General features: G+C 41.9%; 1 protein-coding gene across 11 annotated transcripts in view; it reads right to left on the reverse strand.

The window, feature by feature from the left end:
- SYTL2 (synaptotagmin like 2) overlaps positions 1-20646 on the reverse strand; it is a 115627-nt gene extending 94981 nt beyond the window's left edge. For 7 of the 11 annotated variants that reach the window (XM_053900151.1, XM_053900150.1, XM_019449990.2 and 4 more), the window contains exon 1: positions 20514-20643. The gene's annotated coding sequence lies outside the window, so the exon portion shown is untranslated. Of the gene's footprint in view, positions 1-5378; positions 5644-20513 lie in introns of those variants that run through there. The other 4 variants (XM_053900146.1, XM_019449983.2, XM_053900147.1 and 1 more) reach the window with 3 other exon arrangements.
- Positions 20647-21524: the final 878 nt, after the last annotated feature.

The raw sequence follows: 21524 nt of genomic DNA on the forward strand, positions 1-21524 counted from the left end.
TGAGCCATTTTCTTTTGAGACTGAATTAAAAATCTCCAATAGACAGACATGGAAAAAAGTTTCAGCCACCTCAAATTTTGGTAACATCCCTGAAATGTAAACTGATTTATCCCTAACTAGTGTTTTATAAACTTGTCCTTAAAAAGGGAATGTTCTCAACACTTTCTGTCATGGAAATTGTTCCAACAGGCAAATAAATAGGCATTTCCATGGTTAAGGCCTCACAGCTGTCACATTACTTAGTTCTGCACAAATGAAAAATCCTAGTACCAAAAAAAGGCTGGAGAATCTGTCGCTGGAAGCCAACAATTGTATTTTCACATTGTTTTAGTCAGTATGCTCCCTCAATGCAAATATAAACCCTGCAAAATATTTAATTAAAAATAACTATGTCGTCTAAAAAACAAGTCCAGCACAACTGGAAGCATGTCAAAATGAGAACTTAATGCTCTGCCATCTTTAATTGACGATGCTATATAATTCATTAGAGAAAAGGGCTCACAATTCCTCAATCCCCATGGTCCAATGACTCAAAAGTACAGATTTGAACTCTAAAGGGCAATAGAACAAGCAGTAAAACCTCCTACTTTCTCAAGGTCACAGAATAGACTGTCATAGCCCAAAACTCACAAGAATCCAAATTCCCAACTAGGCATCATGTATCTCCTTGAACTGGTTCCCTATTGAGGGACCTTGAGTTTAAGAAGTCTTTTCTGATTACATGGACTTGATTTCTACTATTTGCCTGATATTAGAGGAAAGAAAAAATCATTATATTATGGCAGGGGGGTACAAGACTCAAACATGAATTCTCATTTCTTTCTGATAAAAATGTAAACAATTTTTTAAGATTTACATAGAAGTAAAAGAAAAGCAGAATTTCCAGAAACTGCTCCAGGAACTCATGGAAAATGGAGCCCTTCACCTGTACTTTCCTTTCAGTAAATAAAACCAAGAGATACCAAGAAATAAAATGCCTTTAAAAAGCCCTAGTTTCCCTCTAATGATTTTTGACAAGAGTGCCAAGATCATTCCATGGGGAAAGGACAGTCTTTTCAAAAATTGGCCCTAGGAAAACAACATATCCACATGCAAAAGAATAAAGTTGGGCCCTTACCTAACACCATATAAAAAATTAACTCAAAATGAATCAAAGGTCTAAATGTAAGATCTAAAACTAAAAACTCTTAGAAGAAAATTCAGAGAAAAAAGCTTCATAACATTGGATTTAGCAATGATCTCTTGGCCATGACACAAAAGAACAGGCAACAAAAGAAAAAAATAGACAGACTGGACTTCATAAAAATAAAAATTTTGTACATCAAAAGACACTATCAACAGAGTAAAAAGGCAACCCACAGAATGGGAGAAAATATTGAAAATCATATATCTGAGAAGGAATCAATATCCAGGATATGTAGATAACTCCTAAAATTCAAAAACAACAAACTCCAGTTCAAAGTGGGCAAAGGACTTGAAAAGACATTTCTCCAAAGAAGACATACAAATGGCCAATAAGCACATGAAAAGATACACAACATCACTAATCACTTGAGAAAGTTTAAATTAAAACTACAAGACACCATCTCACATCCATTTAACTGGCTACTATCAAAAAAAAAAAAAAAAACCACCAAGAAATAACAAAGTATTGGTTGATAAGGATGTAGAGAAATTGAAATCCTTGTTTACCACTGGTGGGAAACTAAAAGGGTAGAGGTGCTGAGAAGCACAGTACAGCCATTCCTCAGAAAATTAAAAACTGAATTACCCCATGATCCAGTAGTCCCATTTCTAAGTATATATCCAAAAGAACTGAAAGGAGGGTGTCAAAGATATATTTGTACCCACATTCATAACATTATTCATGATAGCTAACACATGAAAGCTACCCAAGTGTCCACTGATGGATGAATGAATAAGCAGAATGTGGTATATCCATACAACTGAATATTGCTGAACCTTAAAAAGGAAGAAAATGCTGGTCTATGTTACAACATAGATGAACTTAAGGATATTATGCTAAGTGAAAAAAGTCAGTCACAAGAAGAGAAATACTTTATGATTCCACTTACATTACATACTTAGTCAAATCATAGAGCTAGAAAGCAGAATAGTGGTTGCCAGGGGCTAGGGATAGGAGAGAATAGGAAATTATTATTTACTGGATATAGAGTTTCAGTGAAAATGTAACTGAACAAAGGTGGGTTCACTCCTTGGTAAGTCACAGAAACCACACCAGGTCAGGTATTAACACAAAGAAAAAAACTTGGTTTGCAGCTAACTGTGACTCAGAGAGAGAGAGAGAGAGAGAGTAAGAGAGAAAGAATGGGTTAGGATGAATATTTAGATAGGGAAGCCTTGTCATTGTATGTAGAGGCAGGCAAATGATGGTACATGTGCCTTAAGGAAAACCTGTCTATACACATATTGTATGTTATATAAATGAGACTGAGGCTCCTTTGTGGGCAGAGATTTTAGTATTATAATCAGGTACAGGTAATTGCCTGCCATTCTAGGGGTCACACCTCAGGAGTCAGGGGTTAAACTCAAAAGGTCTGTGTGGTCTGGGCAGAGGTCTTGTCAGGACAGTCGCCATCACCTGAGGGGTGGTGTCCAGGATCATTCGCCTAAGATAAAGGTAAGCTGGAAAGAAGAGCTTGGGGTTGGGAGCAAGGGGGTGGGGGAGGATGTAAGACAAAGGTTAGTGAGTACAAACAGGTGGGCAGTAAAGGTCAGGTCTTGGGGTCTAGCTGGTGACCTGGGGACAGCCGGTGTCTGGAAATGGATGACGGTGATGGTTGCACAACCCTGTGAATGTGATGCCACTGTACACTTATGAAAGGTTACAATGATAAATTTTATGTGTATTTTACCAAAATTTAAAAAATGCAGGAAATGCCTGGGTTCCTATTTCCTTATATTACCCCTAAGGACAGGTTAAGTGGCTTGTTTCTTACCCACATTTAAGTTCCAGAATTACCACTTACTATGTGATCTTGGGCAAATGACTTAGCCTTTCTGTATTTCAGCTTCTTCATTGGTAAAACATCTACTTAAAAATGTGATGTGAGGATTAGATGATTTTCCATGGGTAAAGCACTTAGTCTAGCACAGTAAACCCTATGTATTAGTTGTTATTACTATCACCACCACTCAATCTATTCTCCATAATCCAAATAAAATTTTACCCATCCAAGAAGAAACAATTTGCATTTCATTCTCTGAAAGATGATGGATGGCTTGGCCCCAGGTTCAGCACCTGATCTAAAAGTAATTGAATATTCTCTTCCTCATCCAGAACACACTAATGGGAATTAGGGTCCAAGTTACTGTGTTCTTTGGGCAACAAAAGAGTTAAGATACTTATGTCCAATTGCTTTCATCCAGCAAATGTTAACCAACCATGTACCTAGTGTATGCAGAGCATTGTACCAGGTGCTGAATTTATTTGCTCATGGTCAGCACTTTCCATGGCAGTCTCTGGAACCCAAGTCCTTGTTTCCTTACTGAAGTGTGCTGGTCATCTGAAAGAAATGTTATATGAAAGCATTTCCCAGGATGAAATTAACAAGAATACAAGAGAGTACCCCAACTGTCCATTTCTATTTTCCTCCCTATAGTTTTATTAAAAAAAGAAGAAGAAGAAGAAGAAGAAGAAGAAGAAGAAGAAGAAGAAGAAGAAGAAGAAGAAAAACAACCCTCCACTTATTTCAGATTTAATAAAGCAAACTGTTCTCAGATAAGTTTTGGCCCAAAATCTGTTAAGAAGGGAAATGTCAGGCAAACTTGCTTTGAAATTGGCAAAACAACAGAGCAGACCATCCCCTCTTTCCCGGGGAAGGCACGTGAAAAGAATCAGAAAAGCCACTAACTGCCATGCATGGAGACCCACCAGGACTGGGAAAGGTGCACTGATATACAGAGCATGCACACGAAAGCTACCCTCACCAAAGAAATCTTCTCTAAAACTTCCAGTCGGGAAGCTAACTAACACTTCTCAAAACTTAACATTTACGGAGGTCCAGATAAGATTTAGTCACTTGTGAAAGAGCCGATATGTGTTCAGGCAGGACAGAGGTAAACAAAACAAAAAGCACTGCTTTGGGAGTAAGACCTGGGCTTGAACTCCAGGGTTACCACTTCTCAGCTCTGTGACTCTGGGAAAATATTAACTTCTCTGTTTCATTTCCTTATCTATATTATATGGCCTAAAATTCCTGCCTTTGAGGGTCTTTGTGAGGATTAAAGGAAATGATTCATACCACACACCTAGCTGATGTCTGACACAATGGAAACTCAGCATGATGGATGCTCTGTCCACTTTTTATTTTCAGGCAGGAAAAATGGCCCAAGGAACTCAACTCTTGATATGGAAGAATAATGACAATGGATCCCAGGCAAATATTGTCCTTAATTTTTCTAAGAGCCTAGCCCTGATAACTGGTATTTTTAGAACTCTTGACAGTACATGAGATGCTATAAAAAAAAATCCAACCAAATCTTCCCCAATAGCTCTTTCTCACCCAAATTTTATAGTTGGCAATCAAGAAGACTTCAGCTTTATTCTGCAGAGCACCATATACATTCACAAGGCCCTGCACATATAGTCTTAAGAATTGGGCTCCTCCTCCTATGTAAAAACCAATAATCTCTCTGAGTCTTTCATGTCTCTGAAGTCTTGGTTTAAAAAAAAAAAAAAGGATTGGCTCTGCATTTGTGGCATTTCATAGAGTTGGGGGATCCCCAAGACCAGCCCTAGGTTTTGATATTTTACTAGGAGGACTCATAAGGCTGTGGTCATACTCACAGCTATGATTTATTACTCCGAAAGGATACAAGGCATAACCAGCAAAGAAAAAAGGTAGGTGGAATGACGTCTGGGAAAAACCAAGCATAAGTTTCAAAGAGTCCTCTCCCGAAGAGTTACCCAAGACACACAAGTTCTGACAACATGTGTGAAATGTTACCAACCAGGGAAGTTCATTAGAGATTCGATGCCCAGGATTTTTATTAGAGACTGGTCGGGTAGACACTCCCTGCCTAGCATGGAACCAAATTCCAGACTCCTGGATGGAAAGCAGGTGCTCAGCATACACAGTGCTATTTGCGCAAACTATTTAGGTACCGTGAGCTGCTCTCAATTTAGAGTGCTGCCAATCCTTCTGAAATCCAAGTTCCCAGACACCAGTAAAGGACCAGCTTTGCAAGCAGGGCTTTCTAGGGATAAGCAGTCTCAGCCTTGCTTTATGAATTCTTTCCTGTACACAACAGAACAAATACCCAAAAATCTAATTAATACCTGCCCACTGACCACTAAATTTTCAGAGCCAATTGATGTACTAAAATTCTAAAACAAAGAAAACAAACAAACAAACCTTAGTCGGGGCACCTGGGTGGCTCAGTCAGTTGAGCATCCAACTTCGGCTCAGGTCATGATCTCACAGTTAATGGGTTCGAGCCCCATGTCAGGCTTTGCTCTGACGGCATGAAGCCTGCTTTGGATTCTCTTTCTCTCTCTGCCCCTCCTCCACTCACTGTCTCTCTTTCTCTCTCTCAAAAATAAACAAACATTAAAAATAATTTCTTAAAAAACACAGTGAATATAATTCAGTGCTTCAAAATATATTCATTCAGCACATTTGTACTGTGTCAGCCTGCTGTGCTGTGGCATTAAGGAAATAACAAGACCCTTAGTCCCTGCCCTTTAAGAACTTTCAGACCAATACGGAAGATAAGAAGAGTACATAAAGAGAGATAATACAAGTTGGTATGCAATGCTGGCCATAAAATAGGTATAAATTGGCCCAGGTAGAGAAAGGGGAGCAAACTTCCTGCTCTGATGAACCAGGAAGATTCTGGTGAGAATCACCAGAGCTGCAGTTTTAAGGACAGGTAGGATTTGAGAGTAAGTGACCGGCCAAGAAGAGCTCAAGGAGGGGAATAAAACTATCACTCCAGGCACAGGAAGCTACATGAACAAAGCACAGAGCCTGATACAGGGAAAGGAGAATATGATTTGAATAGAAGACAGGGTTCAGGGAAGGAGATAATAGAAGATAAGAATTAAAAACAGAGGCTAGTATCACATCAGTGAAAGTCTCAAATGTCAGACTGAGATTGTCCTTTATGCAGTGGGTGATGGGAAGCATGTGTGTGTGTGTGTGTGTGTGTGTGTGTGTGTGTGTTTACTTTTTAAAGCATGCTACTTTAGCATGAATGAAGGAGAGGAGTGACCATAAGCCAAATGGCCAGGACTTTCTCAGTCAACTTCACAAGAGCCAAAGAAGGCTGGCAGTAGCAGAGGAGGTGAAATATAAGTATCATTTGGGAAGAACATTGGAAAGGAAGGAGTAACAATGTTCCTCAGGAAATGCATGAATCTAACAAGACTCAAAGTTCTTAAACAGAGTTAATTGGGGGATTCATGCACCAAACCAAGAATGCCTAGGAAGGCAGGCAGGTTAAAGGTAAAAACTGATAGCATGGTAGAAAATTCAGTAGACATGTCTAGAACTCTGATGGAGATGAGGAACAAGTGCTCAGGAGAGAGGCCATGGTTGGAACTATAAACATGGCAGTTACCAACTTAGAGACTCAACTGATTGCTGAACTCAGCAAGGGAAAGAATGCAGTGAAAAATCAGAGAGAAAAAAGCAGATGACATTGTACTTGTCAAGTGAAAAGATAAAGACCAGTCACGTTGGAAAAACAAAACAGCAGGGTGTCACAAAGCTAGGGAAGGAATTTTAGGAAAGAGGGAGCTGTCAACCTAGTCAGCTACTGCAAGGAGTTGAGGCAGAGTGGTGCAGAGAAAAGGGGAATAGGCTTGGTAACTGATATGTCACTTATGACCTTTGCCAATCAAAGACAGGGTGGGACAGAAAACCGTCCACAGGAAACTGTGTGAGCCAAGGCCTCTTGTCACTATGGGGAAAAAAAGGTGAGATGAAGTTCTAGAGGCTAGGGAGAGTAGTATAAAAGATAAAGAAAGTAGTATAAAGAGGGGACCCATCCTTTAATGGGTCTCCCAAAAGGAGAGATGGTTGTAGAGACATGGTGTCTGGACAACAATGACACTGACTGAGGTGCTAGGAATGGCAGCCTGCTCCTTCTCTTTCAGGGGACAGAAATGGGGAGAAGCTCAGGGACAATCAAAGGTGTTCTTCACAATCCAAAAGGATAGTGATGATTGTGCAAAACAGCCAGCTTCCTCAGCCAGCCATGGTGGATAATGGCAGAATGAAGGAGGAAACGAAGGTCCTTCCAATGGAACACTGGTTTGAAAATAGTGGAGTCCCCATTTTCAGTAACAGATGTGTGAACAGAAGAACCTGTCAGAGGCAAATGGTTCGATTCCCTCCAGAATTAACTATTTGCAGGACACTTGAGGGAAAGTGATCCTCCCACTCTTAGAAGCTTACCAGCCAGGTGTCCACCAACAAGCACAATATTTTTTCCCCAGACACACAGACCCACTGTAACAGGCATTTTGGAAAAGCCAAATACTATACATGGCAAGTGCACAGCTATGCATTCCTTTGCCTTCAGCCTACAGAACTTGGCTCTTGAGCTTGCCACAGAGTTAGCACTATAAACACATACATACACACACACGGAGAAGTTATCTTTAGATGGACTACTTCAGTTCAAATCCTAACTCCACCACTTATTAGCTTTATGATCTGAGACATCACTTAATCTCTGTGTTTTCTCATCTGTGAAATGGCCTTAATAATAGAATGGATAAAGAAGATGTGGCTTATATACACAGTGGAATACTACTTGGCAATGAGAAAGAATGAAATCATGCCATCTGCAGCAATGTGGATGGAACTGGAAGGTATTTTGCTGAGTGAAATAAGTTATCCAGAGGACAGACATCATATGTTTTCACTCGTATGTGGAACTTGATAAACGTAAATTTAACAAAAGACCATGGGGGGAGGGAAGGGGAAAAAAATAGTTACAAACAGAGAGGGAGAGGGGCAAACCATAAGAGACTCTTAAATACAGAGAACAAACTGAGGTTGGATGGGGGGGTGGGGGGAGGGGAAAATGGGTGATGGGGATTGAGGAGGGCACTTGTCGGGATGAGCACTGAGTGTTGTATGCAAGCAATGAACCATGGGAATCTACCCCAAAAACCAAGAGCACACTTTACACCGTATGTTAGCCAATTTGACAATAAAATATATTTTAAAAAATAATAAACCATTTCAAGTTTAGGTTTAAAAAAAATAATAGTATCTACCTAATAAAGTTGTAGTAAGGGTTAAGTGAGCTAATCTGTGTAAGTGTTCAATAATTTTTCACTATTCTCTTATTTGAGTCTCAGTATTATTCCAAGAGGTAAAGCCAGGTAATCATTATCATCTCCATTATTACTAATAAGGAAACTGAGGCCCAGAGAGGAAATACTTGACCAATCATCACACAGAACAGGACACAAGGCAGGATCTTTAAAAAGTCCAGTCTCGGATACACAGAGTTCTCCATGATTGGCCCACTGCCTACCTCTCTCTGGCCCCAGATCCTGCCAGTCCTGCTTTGAACATGAAATTGTGTGATGAGCAATTTCCCTATTCATCCCTCAGTCTCTTCTCAAGAGCTCCCTCTTCCAGAAAGCCCTTGGCACTTGATCCCCCTTCCCCTCACTACCCGACTTCCTTCCCCTGTGCTCACATCTTACTATTAACATCATACTGCACAGTGATCACAGAGGTCTGCTTTTCCCACTGAATTCTTTTTTTTTTTAATTTGAGAGAGAGATAGAGAGAGAGAAAGAAAGCAAGGGAGGGGCAGAGGGAGAGAGAATCTTAAGCAGGCTCCATGCTCCAAGCCCCAACATGGGGCTTGATCCCACAAGTCTGGCATCATGACCTGAGCCAGAAATCAAGATTCAGCTGCTTAACCAACTAAGCCAACCAGACACCCCTTCTCCACTGAATTCTGAGCCAAAACAGTTTCTGGCACATAATAAACACACGGTAAGTGTTTATTGAATGAACTTCCCCTTTTATCAACATATGTTCACTATTTAATAACAGTTTTAAAAAAAGGAAAAATAAAAATCAACCAATCAGAGTGTATTTAAATATTAAACTAAACTTAAAACACTTGGTCACTGTAACTCAAAATAATGAAACACACACATACACCCTTCAGAGACCCGACCACTCCCACCCACAGTTCATCAGCCCTTGTGCCTTTGGTCTCAAGAGACCAAAGCTAGATCTATCAAAGGACTCAGCCCAGGTTTGATTAACCCAGTGAGAAGGAACTGGAGCTCAGCACATAGAGAAAGACAGGTTCAAAGATCTCATACTCTAAACCTCCAAGATGAGAAGCCTTTAGGAGTATGAGGTGTACATAATCCTCCCTGCACACCACATGTCAGCCCAAGACTTGATTTCAGTTCCCGAATACTCAGAGAGTGATCCTGGGGAAAGGCCATCAGAGAAGGAGAAAGCATCCACTCTACCTTCACTTCCTCACACGCCAAGCAAACACTGGTGCTCAGTTGTCCCCAGCAGAATCTCGTAAGTGGAACCACATCTCCTCACACCTTCAGTTCCCAGCCACCACCCAGTTCACGTGAGAAAGCAAGTGTCTTCTTTACATCTAGGTACCTCTAGTAACCAAGGCAAATCTCTCTGGAGGCTTTCCCTGAGGAACTCTGGATATGTATCTAGTTTTCCCCCTGGTCTGGATAAAGCAGACAGCACTCAGGAAAACATAAACACAGACCTAGAAACACAAAAACACATGTGAGTGTACTTGTGTTTGACTCTGACTACTTAAGGAAAAACGTCACCCAGTTTCTTGCAATTTGCCCATAAATGATAGTTTTGTGGCCCAGGCCTCCCTGATCCTCCTCTGAGGAAATTCAGGGACTGCTAACCACAGCAGCACATGCCGAGCACAAGAAATTCAACAAATCACCACCCAAATTCTGCACACATTGGGTGTCAACTACTCCCAGGATCTTAAACTCAGTGCTGGAGATATATATGTATAACATCTTAACATCTTTCTGGATCTAAGCCTCAATGATTTGCCAAAAGCATACCTGGTCCTTTACTGAAAAATGGTAAATATGCTTAGCTCCAAAGCAGGGCATATTCATCCTTTTGGAACAATATGGCTCCACGTGGTCCAGTCCACAAATTAGTATATGAAGTCTCCATTTTCCTATACACATGTACCTTCACGTAGAAGTCTTGAGTTTGATAGCAGCACCATCTCTCCAAGTACTTTTTACAAAAAAGTTTCAAAACATACTATTTTATGTTACCCGTAAGTCCTAAGAAGTATGTCTTCAAACAAATCCATCTTCCATAACTTGAGCAGCGTTAACAACTTCCATAATTTAGGCTGTTTGTCCTAAAGAGAAACCCAGCTATTTCGCTCACAATATTGAGAAACTTCCATTAGTTCCTTGTAGCCTCCAAGGTAAATGGCAAGTTTTGGTGTGGGGCTTGAAACCGCAAGCTGTGAGATCATGACCTGAGCCAAAGTCAGATGCTCAACTGACTGAGCCACCCAGGCACCCCAGTAAAGGGCAACTTTTTAGCCTGGTTTCGCCATTGGGCTTCAGCCCACCACATTAGCACCTCCAGCCACAACTTATCTACCCTATATGACAACACCATGATCTCTCCTTTGGTATCCCATGCCCTTCCTGCCTCTATGCCACTGAACATGAAAATCCTTGAACCTGTTCTCTCTATCCCATTCCCTTCTCAATCTAGCAAACTCCTACTGGGCTATGGTTCCACCTCATTTTTCACCTTTCAAATTTCCCAGGCAGTGCGCTCCGCAGTCTCACAATAAGCTGTATGTATTTCCACCAGAACATTTACAGTGAATTGTAAGTACTCTTTACCATGGTTGCCCCTATTATGGGCATTTTCTTGTCCTTTTTTTAATCCTTAGAATCCAATTATCAACTTAATGATTAGATAAAAACCCCATAAAATAGTGCAGCAGAGATCATCAACCCCTGTTTTCTATAGGTGGAAAAAGGTGGAAAAAGCATCAGTGAAATTAAGTGATTTGGTAAGAGTAGAGCTGAGTAATGGCAAATCTTGTACAATGGGAACTCTCAAGAACCAACAGAGGAATCCAAGAGGAAAGGAGGAAGAGAAGAGAGGGGCAAGGAAACGGACACTGAACAGTGACTCTGCAAGACACAATGTTGGGCACTTTAATATATTCATTATGTTATTTATTCCTTAGAGCCACTTTGTGCGAGATGGAAGATGAATGCAATTTTTTCCAGAAAAGAAAGTTGAGATCCAGAGGTTACTTGTTCAATTACACAATTAATAAATGGATCCAAGGTATAAACTCAATATTGTCAGACTCCAAAGCCAAGTTTATTCCTCTACAGGGAACATGGGCTTCCAGACCCACACCTGTCCATGGACACAATCCAGAAACACCTTCCTTACTATAGCCCCCCCTTATCACCTTGCCAGCCGCTGTGCTTCACAAAATTCTGACTTGTGACTTTCCACCTATGACTGCACCTCACAACCATCTGTTACTAACCATCAGATAGCAAAGTATCCCCAGGATTCTAGCAAGAACACAGTGACTGTATTTGCATAAAGGTGGTATGATGTTATTTCAAAAACGCTTGAGTGTGTATGCCATCAGAGTAAAAACGTGTCATATTTAAGTGGTGTGAGTAGGGTAACTGGTACAAAGAATTCTTTAATAAACCTCTACAACATGTACAATATGAAGACCAACTTTGTTCTACTCAAATTCTTCATATATTCTTTCTAATTTCTCAAGTGACACCACAAAATAAAAAGTATTGGGGTCTTCCAGAAATTCAGCATAAGGAAACAATTACTTGCCAGCTCTCTAGATCATATTTCAGCTACTCTGATTCCAGGTCATCCTGCTTCTTAGATACCAAGTAAGTACCTGACTCCTTAGGCTGTGGTGTGCTGGGAAAACCAGATTTTTCTCCTATAAGGCTTATATCAAGTCCATAATTACCATTTCTTTTTTTTTTAGTATAATTTATTGTCAAATTATCTTCCATACAACACCCAGTGCTCATCCCAACAAGTGCCCTCCTCAATACCCATCACCCATTTTCCCCTCTCCCTCACCTCCCATCAACCCTCAGTTTGTTCTCTGTATTTAAGGGTCTCTTATGGTTTGCCTCCCTCCCTCTCTGTAACTTTTTTTTCCCCTTCCCATCCCCTATGGTCTTCTGTTAAGTTTCTCAAGATCCACATACCATCATTACTATTTCTATGGTAACATAAATGTTCCAGGTTTTCTAGAACAATCCCAGTTTCAAATATAATAATCTGTTATGAGCCTCAAGCCAAGAAATATGTTTCAACAAAGGATTCAGTAAATGTGGATATACTATGATTCTTCTAGAGAAGCCCCAGAAAGAATCAGTACTGGCTAGGGGACAGAGCACAGGCTTTTAAGTCAAGGTAAGCAACCTGAGTTCGAATGTTTGTTTTGCCATTCACTGTTGTTGACCTTGGGCAATGTACTTAACTTCTTTGTGCTTCCATTTCCTCATCAGTAAAATGGGTAATTATCATCTAGTTCAGAGTTGTCCTTCCAACTAGAGGAGCAATGACCTAGCAAGGGACTGACACATAGTATGTACTCAATAGATAGTAGGCATTCTTTTTTATCACCATATTCTTGTTATTATTCATAACATCCCTAAAAGGAATGGAAAAGAAAGATAGAATTTGGCATTCTAAGCAAAAGATGATAAATGATGTGACTTACCTAATGTAACCAGAGCTACAACTTTACTTCCTAAGACACAACACTTCAGTTACTATATTACAGTACTGTCTTGATACTGAAATGAGGCATTAAGTTGCTGACTCCTCATTTTTTAAGTCTCACCCCCACATATTTCCTGTAATACTTAAACTTAATTATTGCTATTTCTAGGCAATAAAATTTCCTGAATATCATGCAACAAGTTCATTTTCAAGTATTATCTTGTTTGGTCAGAAGGTTTGTCAAGCGGGGCACCTGGGTGGCTCAGTCAATTGAGCTTCTGACTCTTGATTTCGGATCAGGTCATGATCCCAGGGTTGTGGTATCAAGCTCTGCATAGGTCTCCCTGCTGAGTGTGGAACCTGCTTGAGATTCTAATATTCTCTCTCTCTCTCTGCCCCTCTCCACCACTTGGGCTCTCTCCCTCAAAAAAAGAAAAAAAAATTGCCAAGCTATGCATCCTCATTCTGTATCTAGAACTGTTTCTAGCGTCTTGCTTCCATGAATAATAGAGTGGAACATGCTTAGTGTGTGAATGTGACTTTCTTGTACTTTACAGACAAATAAAAGGGTTAGTTTTGATTGGAAAGACCATCCTCTGATGATCCAAAGCATGGGCTCTAGAGTCAGACTGCCTGGGTTCAAATCCCTGTCCCTTCTTTCATCAGCTATGTTATCTGGGTAACTTATTTAACTTGTGTGTCTTAATTTCATCATCATCAAATGGGAAAAATAATAGTACTCAAAATAGACTACTGTGAGGATTAAATAAATGGATGTAGGTACAGTGTTTAGAACAGTGCCTGGTACATGGTAACTGCTCAATAAAGGTCAGATATCATCACCATTCACTTGCCTCATAGGGTTTTAAAAAAGCAACCAGATATAATCAAATATGTTATATTAGCAACAAAGAACATACCAGATCAGATCAAATACTTTTGAAATAACTAACGAAGATGAAGCCCACCTAACCAATTGCTTTCCTCAGGCATTATCAATGCAGGAGATCCATAGCATTTGCAGCCTGAATGCATATGGCTTCAACAATTCATAAGGCATCTTAAATACATGTCACATAGAAACTGTAGTTAAATGAAAAATGGCACCAGATAGGTATGAGGTGGTGAGTCCTTGGCTGATGAGTCTTTGGCTAACCAGCCAGCAACAGCATCTCAATCTGCTTTTGCTGTTTTTTATTAAATATGTGACCTAATTTAATCCTCTGAGCAACTTGTGAGGCAGGTATGATCATCCCCATTTTAGACACACTGAAGACATGATATGCCATGCTGATAGTTGACTTGGGGTACCAAAAGTCTCAGAATGCATACCATGAACATGCCCCAAGATGGTAAACCTGAAACAACACTAGAATCCACTTTAAAAAGAATGAAAGAATTAAACTGAAAACCCAGACCCCTTACTTCTAAAACTCAATGACTAATCTAAAACAAGCAATGGTAAAGAATATTCCCTAATGAATCTAACATGCCATAATTCAGTCTTCCTCCCAATGTAGATTGCTGGCAGAAGGGGCGGGAGTGGTTGAGGCACTTGGCTTGGCCTGGGATCCAGCCCTTGCCTTCAGCCTCACAGACCAATGTTTTAATCAGCTGACTCAGCAAGTGGCAGGAGAGCCCAGGCGCCTGTGGCCGTGAGTAATGGTGGCACAAAACACATCTGTCTAATCAGAAGCTGATGGCACCAGTTCCGTCAAGACTTATGGTGAAACAGTGCTTCTGCAAGGAGGAAAAAAAATGTTTATTCACCCAGAAGTTGAGCAATGCCTGTCTTTCTCCCTCTGACTTGGAATGCAAATTTGTGGACTATTTACAGGTCTTATACCCCCACTCCTCAAATATTTCTTGGTGCTTTTACAGAAAGACTTATCTAGAAATAATCAACCAAATCCTTTTTTTATCAGTACCTATGAAGAGTCTAGAAAGTATGGCATTAGGCAATGTTTTCATTTTGGCCTTTTTAAAAAAATGTCTATCATCATTATGCAGGATAATGCACAGGAAAGTGTTTCCATAGGTTGTAAGTACACATTTCACATATATAAACACGTCACTGCAACCACCTGAAGGTCACTGTACTACATTTCAGCAAAAATTTCCTTTCAACAGAATCATTCATTCTTCATTTTTTCATTTATTAATTCATTAAAAATACTTTACTGAGTTCCCGTCGGGGGTTGGGCAATGTAGATGCAAAATTAAACCAAAAGTCCAAGTCCTTGGGGACTTGTCTTTTCCCAAATTGGTCTTTTAATCTCCATTGTATTCTAACCACAACTGGTACTCTCTGCTCTCTCCTGTCCCTCTCCCTCTCCCTCCTTATCTCTCCCACCTTCCTTCTCCCCTTTCCTTCCTCCCTGCCTCTCCCTCTTCTAGAGTTCGAGCCACTCAAGAGTGCTTCTCCCATATTCTGCAAAAGCTATAGCACAGGCAAAGTTCCCAATGGGCACTAAGGAAAAATACTGTATTTAGTAATTTCAAAAGCCAGTACATAGTGACACACATATCCCTATTACCATAAGTAACCTACTTTTACTATACTTCTATCAACCAACCTTCCCAAAAGTTACCAAAAGTAGTTCTCCCTCCCAACAATCTAAAAAGGTTCTAGTTAAGAGTAACACATAGACAAGCAAAAATAATTCTTCTTTCAATGATGTACGGATCATGTGTTGTGCATAAAGGTATCCAGCTGGGAAACCCATAGGAAATCATGAGGGGCACCGAAAACTGGAACATTCTCCCACACCTGATTTATCTGTGTGGTAATTCTCTACCAAAGTTCCATTTGGGCAGACATAGATGAAAAAACGGCCAGAATCATAGATTTTTAAAGACTTGAAGGTACCTCATCTGGTCCTATTCCCTCACTTCATTAAAAAAAAACAAACAAACAAAACAAAACAAAAAACAAAACAAAACAAAACAAAACAAAACAAAACAAAACAAAAAGCTCAAGAAGAGGATATGACTAAGATTACACAGCTTGTCTTTGGGGCAGGAATAGAAGCCAAGACACCTGCCTCCCAATCCCAATGCAGGGCTCATTCCTCTCTTCAGAACTGAGTTGAGTGCATGCCTGTGAGCAGCCCTTGAGGCAGTGGCTTCTAGCATTCAGCCATGCACCGCCCCCCCTCACCCCAAACACTGCCTTTCCAGTTACTCTCTCTGCTTCTCCCTTGTACACCTCTGCCCTCTTAAGGCAGCTACAGATGGCCCTGGAACTCTCTGACTCTCTCTGCCAATGAACAGCTCTCTTGAATGGCAAGCCCACTTTTATTCTGTGAAATGGGACTATTTTCTGCCCTTTCCTTCAGTTCAGAATTGTGATGAAAAGTAATGAGATGTTAGCCATCAAGGAATCTTCTATTCTTTGAAGAAAACTTAGAGTGGGGATCCAAAAGAGCATTTGTTTTGTAATTAAGTCCTGCTAATGTTAAGCCCAAGAGTTAGATTCCAGCTTTTTATAAAGACTGACAATTCTTTTGATCCTTCTACATTTAAACCTCCTTTTAAAAATAGCATAAACACCTGCATGCAAATTTAAGTAACAATACCTGACACCTGGTCCTCATTAGTGACTCTGGTAGGCAAAGGTACAGTAGGTGTCATTATCCCCAATCTAAGGAAGGGAAAACCAGTTCAGAGAAGCTACCTGTCTTGCCCAAAGTCACACAGGTAATAAAATTCAATGCTGGAGGGGCACCTGGGTGGCTCCATCATTTCAGTGTCTGACTCTTCACAGTTTGAGCCCCACATTGGGCTCTGCAGTGGCAGCGAGAAGCCTACTTGGGATTCTCGGTCTCCCTCTCTCTCTGCTCCTCCCCTGCGTGCTCTCTCTCTCTCAAAAATAAATAATATTTTAAAAATGAAATTCTGGAGCAATGATCTTATCTGAGGCTCCTCCGTGTGCAGTTTAGCTTCAGAATTCTCTGCTCACATTTTCACTTCAACAACACTGAGGAGCTACCTTTTCTGTCACATTTAAGACACGTGAGTCATTTCACAAGAAGCACAGCTGGACCCTGTGACTGCAGCAGTAGCCCCAAAGGTAGGCACTTCCCTCTGCTGGGAACTGTCTGACACCGGGGAATTATGGGAAGGTGAACTTCACAAACAGGATTAACCTTTACAATGATTTTAATTATTCAAAATTAATTCTCTGTATCCTTTCAAAAACAATCTGAGATGACTCCTAGCTCTAAGAATGATTGAGTCAAAAGTAAGGGTTATATTAATACATTTGTTCATTTTTTGTTTTCAGCTTACTACGCTTTTTTTATCCTCTCTTTTTAAGTTTATTTTTGGTAGTAATCTCTACACCCAACATGGGGCTCGAACTCATGATCCTAAGATCAAGAGTCACATGCTCTTCCAACTGAGCCAGCCAGGCACCCCTTCATTTGTTCTTTTTTTTATTTTTATTTCTAATGTGCTCATATAGACACAGAGAAGAAGATTTGGAAGGCTATAAAACCCAAGTTTTGCATTAGTTATTTCTGAGTATAAAGGTATTATTACTATTAATGCTAATCTGTAGTTTTTCTTTTTCTACAATGAATATATATATATATATTACCTTTGGTAATAGGAAAACAAACAATAAGGATCTTCCTTCTACATATAATCGATAAAGAGCTGAACTCACAGAACAGGGAATAGAATGGTGGTTGTCAGAGACTTGGGAGAGGGAGAAATGGGGAGAGGTTGGTCAAAGGGTACAAACTTCCAATTCTAAGATGAAGAAGTTTTGAGAATCTAATATACAATATGGTGACTATAGTATTATATACTTGAAAGTTGCTAAGAGAATAAATCTCAAATGTTCTCACTACAAAAATATAGTAGCAATGTATACACATATGAAATCATCATGGACTTATACAATGTTATATGTCAATTATATCTTAATAAAGCTGGTGGGGGGGTCAAACAATAAAGATTGTTTTTATTTTTAAAACATGTTCTTCATTCTGATAAATAGGAAAGGGGCTATCTCCACAAGGAGTTGGGAAGCTCTATTACTGTAAACCAAGTGCATGAAAAATGCAAATGGTACCCTATGCTGCCACACCAGAATGCTTGCCATTTGGGTACTTCTCCATTTGGGTACTCTCAGCACCCAAGAATATAAAATAATGTACCAAGACACCAATTTTACACAAATATTTTGAGGAAAAAATTTGTTTTATATATTGAAACCAAATTCAACATATGAAATCAAATTTAAAAATCGCATAATTTCATAAGACAATTTTCAAGCTTGTTGGGGTCAATCTGAACCGTACCCCAACCCCTAGGAGCACTTGCCAGTTCGTTATTGGAGATTCTCCTATGAAGAAGTTTGGGAAGCCCTATGGCAAATAGCACCATCTTATTTCCCTCCCTTTTTAAGACAGACTAAGTGATTTCTCCTGTTAAAAAAAAAAACATCAAGTTTTCCCTCATCTATAACCTTTAAAATTTCAAATAAAGCAGGTGGCAGAAAACATATTACCAGGCAAATCTAGAAGCCCACAGGGGCACAGCCCAGAGGAGAGAACTGCCTGGCCTGGCATCCTGGGTTCTGAGCATGGTGAGCCCTAGGCTGCCCCACTTCTGCAGGACAGCAGACCACTCTGCACAAGGTACTAATTCATTCATTCCACAAATGTTTATTGAGCAAAACCTGAGAAAGGCCTCTTAGGGGACAGTGGGATCATTCACAAGCCAACGGTCAGGTCTAACGGATCAGACGTGGACAATCAATCTTTCATTAGACCTCAAACCACCTCTAGGATAAAGCAAACAGGGTCCCTGCCCCATTCACTCACTAGCAGCTGGGTGGGATCAGGCAGGCATTCTGGAACAGCACTGCTGCTTTGAGAAAGGCTAAGGCAGTCACTTATTCCCAGCAGAATGACCAAAACTGCACCATAAGTGGCATAACTCTTTTTTTTTTTTTAACATTTATTCATTTTTTGAGAGACAGAGTGTGAGCAGGGGAGGGGCAAAGAGACAGGGAGACACAGAATCTGAAGCAGGCTCCAACTCTGAGCTGTCAGCGGAGAGCCCACAACCTGGAATCCACAAACCTGTGAGATAATGACCTGAGCTGAAGTCAGCTGCTTAACTGACTGAGCCACCCAGGCACCCCTATAACTCTTCTAAAATGCTTTGAACAGTGTCTGGCACATGTGAGAACTCAGTAATACCATTTTTGCTGTTACTAGGCCAACTTGCAAGGGCAAGTTTTTCTACCAAAAAAGGTAGAAAGAACATAGGTTTTAGAATCAGAGAAACTAGATTTGCATTCCAATTATTTTGTTTACTAGCTATGCGACTAAAGGAAGTGATCTTTCTAACCCTCAGTGTCTCATTGGTAAAATGGGTTAACTGACAGTACAGGATCCCTCATGTGGCTTTGTGAGAACCAAAGACACATTATACACAAAGAAGAGTGGCCCCTAAGTGCCGAATAAAGACAGTCGATAATGCCACTGCCATGCCTCCTTCCTTCCTCACCATTCTTGACAGGTCCTGGCATCTGACTTCACCTAGGCACCACACTAAGGAACAAAACAACTATAGGGAGGGGAAAGAGCACCTGGAGACTTTCCACAGAAACACATCAAAATCCTCAACTCCTTTCAACCATCCCTCTGTTTGGCTGCCGTAACCAACTGGCTGCCCAACCAACTAGATCCCCTATTCCCTCACTGGGAATGGCTGCCAAGAAGAGGCCAGGAAGCTGGACAGCAGTTTGAATCCATCCCACCTTCCAGTGTCTGTCTGTCTGTTTGTCTGTCTGAAGCCCACTGGGCTTCCTCTGCACGTCCCTACCAGGCTCTATGGGTCAGGAGGCTGCCAGCGGATCCATAGTCTGTCCTTATCCAGACTTCCATCCCTACCCAGCGCCCAAAGCTCTGGAGGCTGCTGGTCACAAACCAGCACTAAATGAAAAGTCAAAGGGGATTTATAAAAGCAGGAAGGAGGAAAGGGAAGAGGAGGCAGGATGGGTGCAGAGAGAGAGGCCCACTTCGTACAAGCTGATGGAGCCCTATGTCCTAGTCGCTGAAGCAGTGGTTTTCCTCTCTGAAAGATGATAAATCCCATTCCTGTGATTTGTAACTCAAGACGGGACAAGGTCTGGGCGTAGGGAGATAATTCCAAAACAAACTGCTTGTTTTGCAAGTAAACCTCATCGGCTCCCAAACCCTCCTTCCCAACACCCCACCTGTAGATAGGTCCTATCGCCCTTACTTCACCTGAGCAATCTGGAGGCAGTTACTCTGCAACCAGATCCCGCTAACAGCCAGCCCGAACGAAGCCCAGGGTCGGTCCTCAAAAGCCTCAGGAAACGCGACAGCCCAGCAGAACCCCCGCCTACCCGGCACGTCGGCTTCCTGAAGACTCGGCCCCCTGGGCAGCGGAGCTGGCTCTTAAGTAGGTGCGGATTTGAAGGGAGCTTGCCGCTCGCCAAAACGCGGCTCACGCTTTCGAACTCCGAAGACTACAAAGCATCAGTCAACACCAACAACTCCCTCATTTAAGAGGAGGAAAGAGAGACCCAGAGAAGGAACGAAAGTTGCCCGAGATAACACCCCGAGTGGGCAGAGAAAAAAACCCCGCTGCTCTGGTCGCCGCGGGGCAGGGAGAGCGTCTCGCCGCCTCCCGCGTCCTCGAGTCCACAGACGTGCAACCCCTGAATCCCCGGGTGCTGCGCGTTACCTTCCTCGGGACCCGGAGCTCGGAGCCTCCTCTCCCGCGAAGGCGCGCCTGCAGCTCTACCCCCGCACTCTCGCGGGGCAGTCCAGGTGTCGCCCCGCGGCTGTCAGCGCAAGGAGGCCGGTGCAAGCTCCCCCCTGCGGGCGGCAGGCGGGCGCGCAGGGGCGGCTCCCGGGAGCGCCGACCAATGGCGTTCCGCCCGCTCCCCGCCCCGCCCCCGGCACGCCTCACCCGCCTGCTCCCCTGCCCTTCTCCCACTTCCCTCCGCCCCTCCCGGTTTTTCTCTTCCCCTTGGCCCTCCCGCCCAGACCTCCGCCAAAGCACCTTGCCCCGAAGCAACTTCTTCACTGTGCAAATAAGGAGTGCAATTATTTTGTGACCACTGTGCGTTAGGTGTCCCTGGAGCCGGAGAACGTGGCGCTCAAGGAACCAGTCCACTCAGAGAGAGGAGTTAGCCACCGCGCCGGGAAAGCGGACGGGATCAAGATGCTTTAACCGCTCCGGATGTCAGTTTTCTAACGTGTAAATTAGATAAAAATACCTCACAGGCAGTTGAGAGGATTAAGTGAAGTGATGCTTGAAAAGTATCCAATAATACCTGGATAAGTTGTGAGCGTGATGTGTACAGACTGAGCTCCCCCCGCCCCCAGCGCCCTGGATGGTGCTGGAAGGCAGGGTATCACGGCCAATTAAAAAAAGGTTACCAATGATGGGGAGAGCCCAGGCAAACTTCTGAAAGAGGTAAACCTTAAGGCCTTCTCCATTCTCCTCATCTCCCCCATTTGTGCTGTCCATCCAACTGAGGGTGGCCCAGGTCTGCCTTTGGTTCTTTCAAAAACGTTCTCTCCAACTTGCAAATGCTGATCCCCACGGACCTCATTCAGTGCTGGGTGCTGGGCTGCTAACCTGGCCCAGGAATCCTTGTGCTGTGTTAATTTGTGTATTCTGGCTTTCACCCAAGCGTTGAGTCTCATGTGTCCGTATGGTGGGTGGGCACTAGGGGATGCAAAAGAG

The sequence above is a fragment of the Panthera pardus genome, unplaced genomic scaffold (genome assembly GCF_024362965.1).
Source record: "Panthera pardus isolate Hobbes unplaced genomic scaffold, ASM2436296v1 HiC_scaffold_12, whole genome shotgun sequence".
NCBI classification, from domain to species: domain Eukaryota; kingdom Metazoa; phylum Chordata; class Mammalia; order Carnivora; family Felidae; genus Panthera; species Panthera pardus.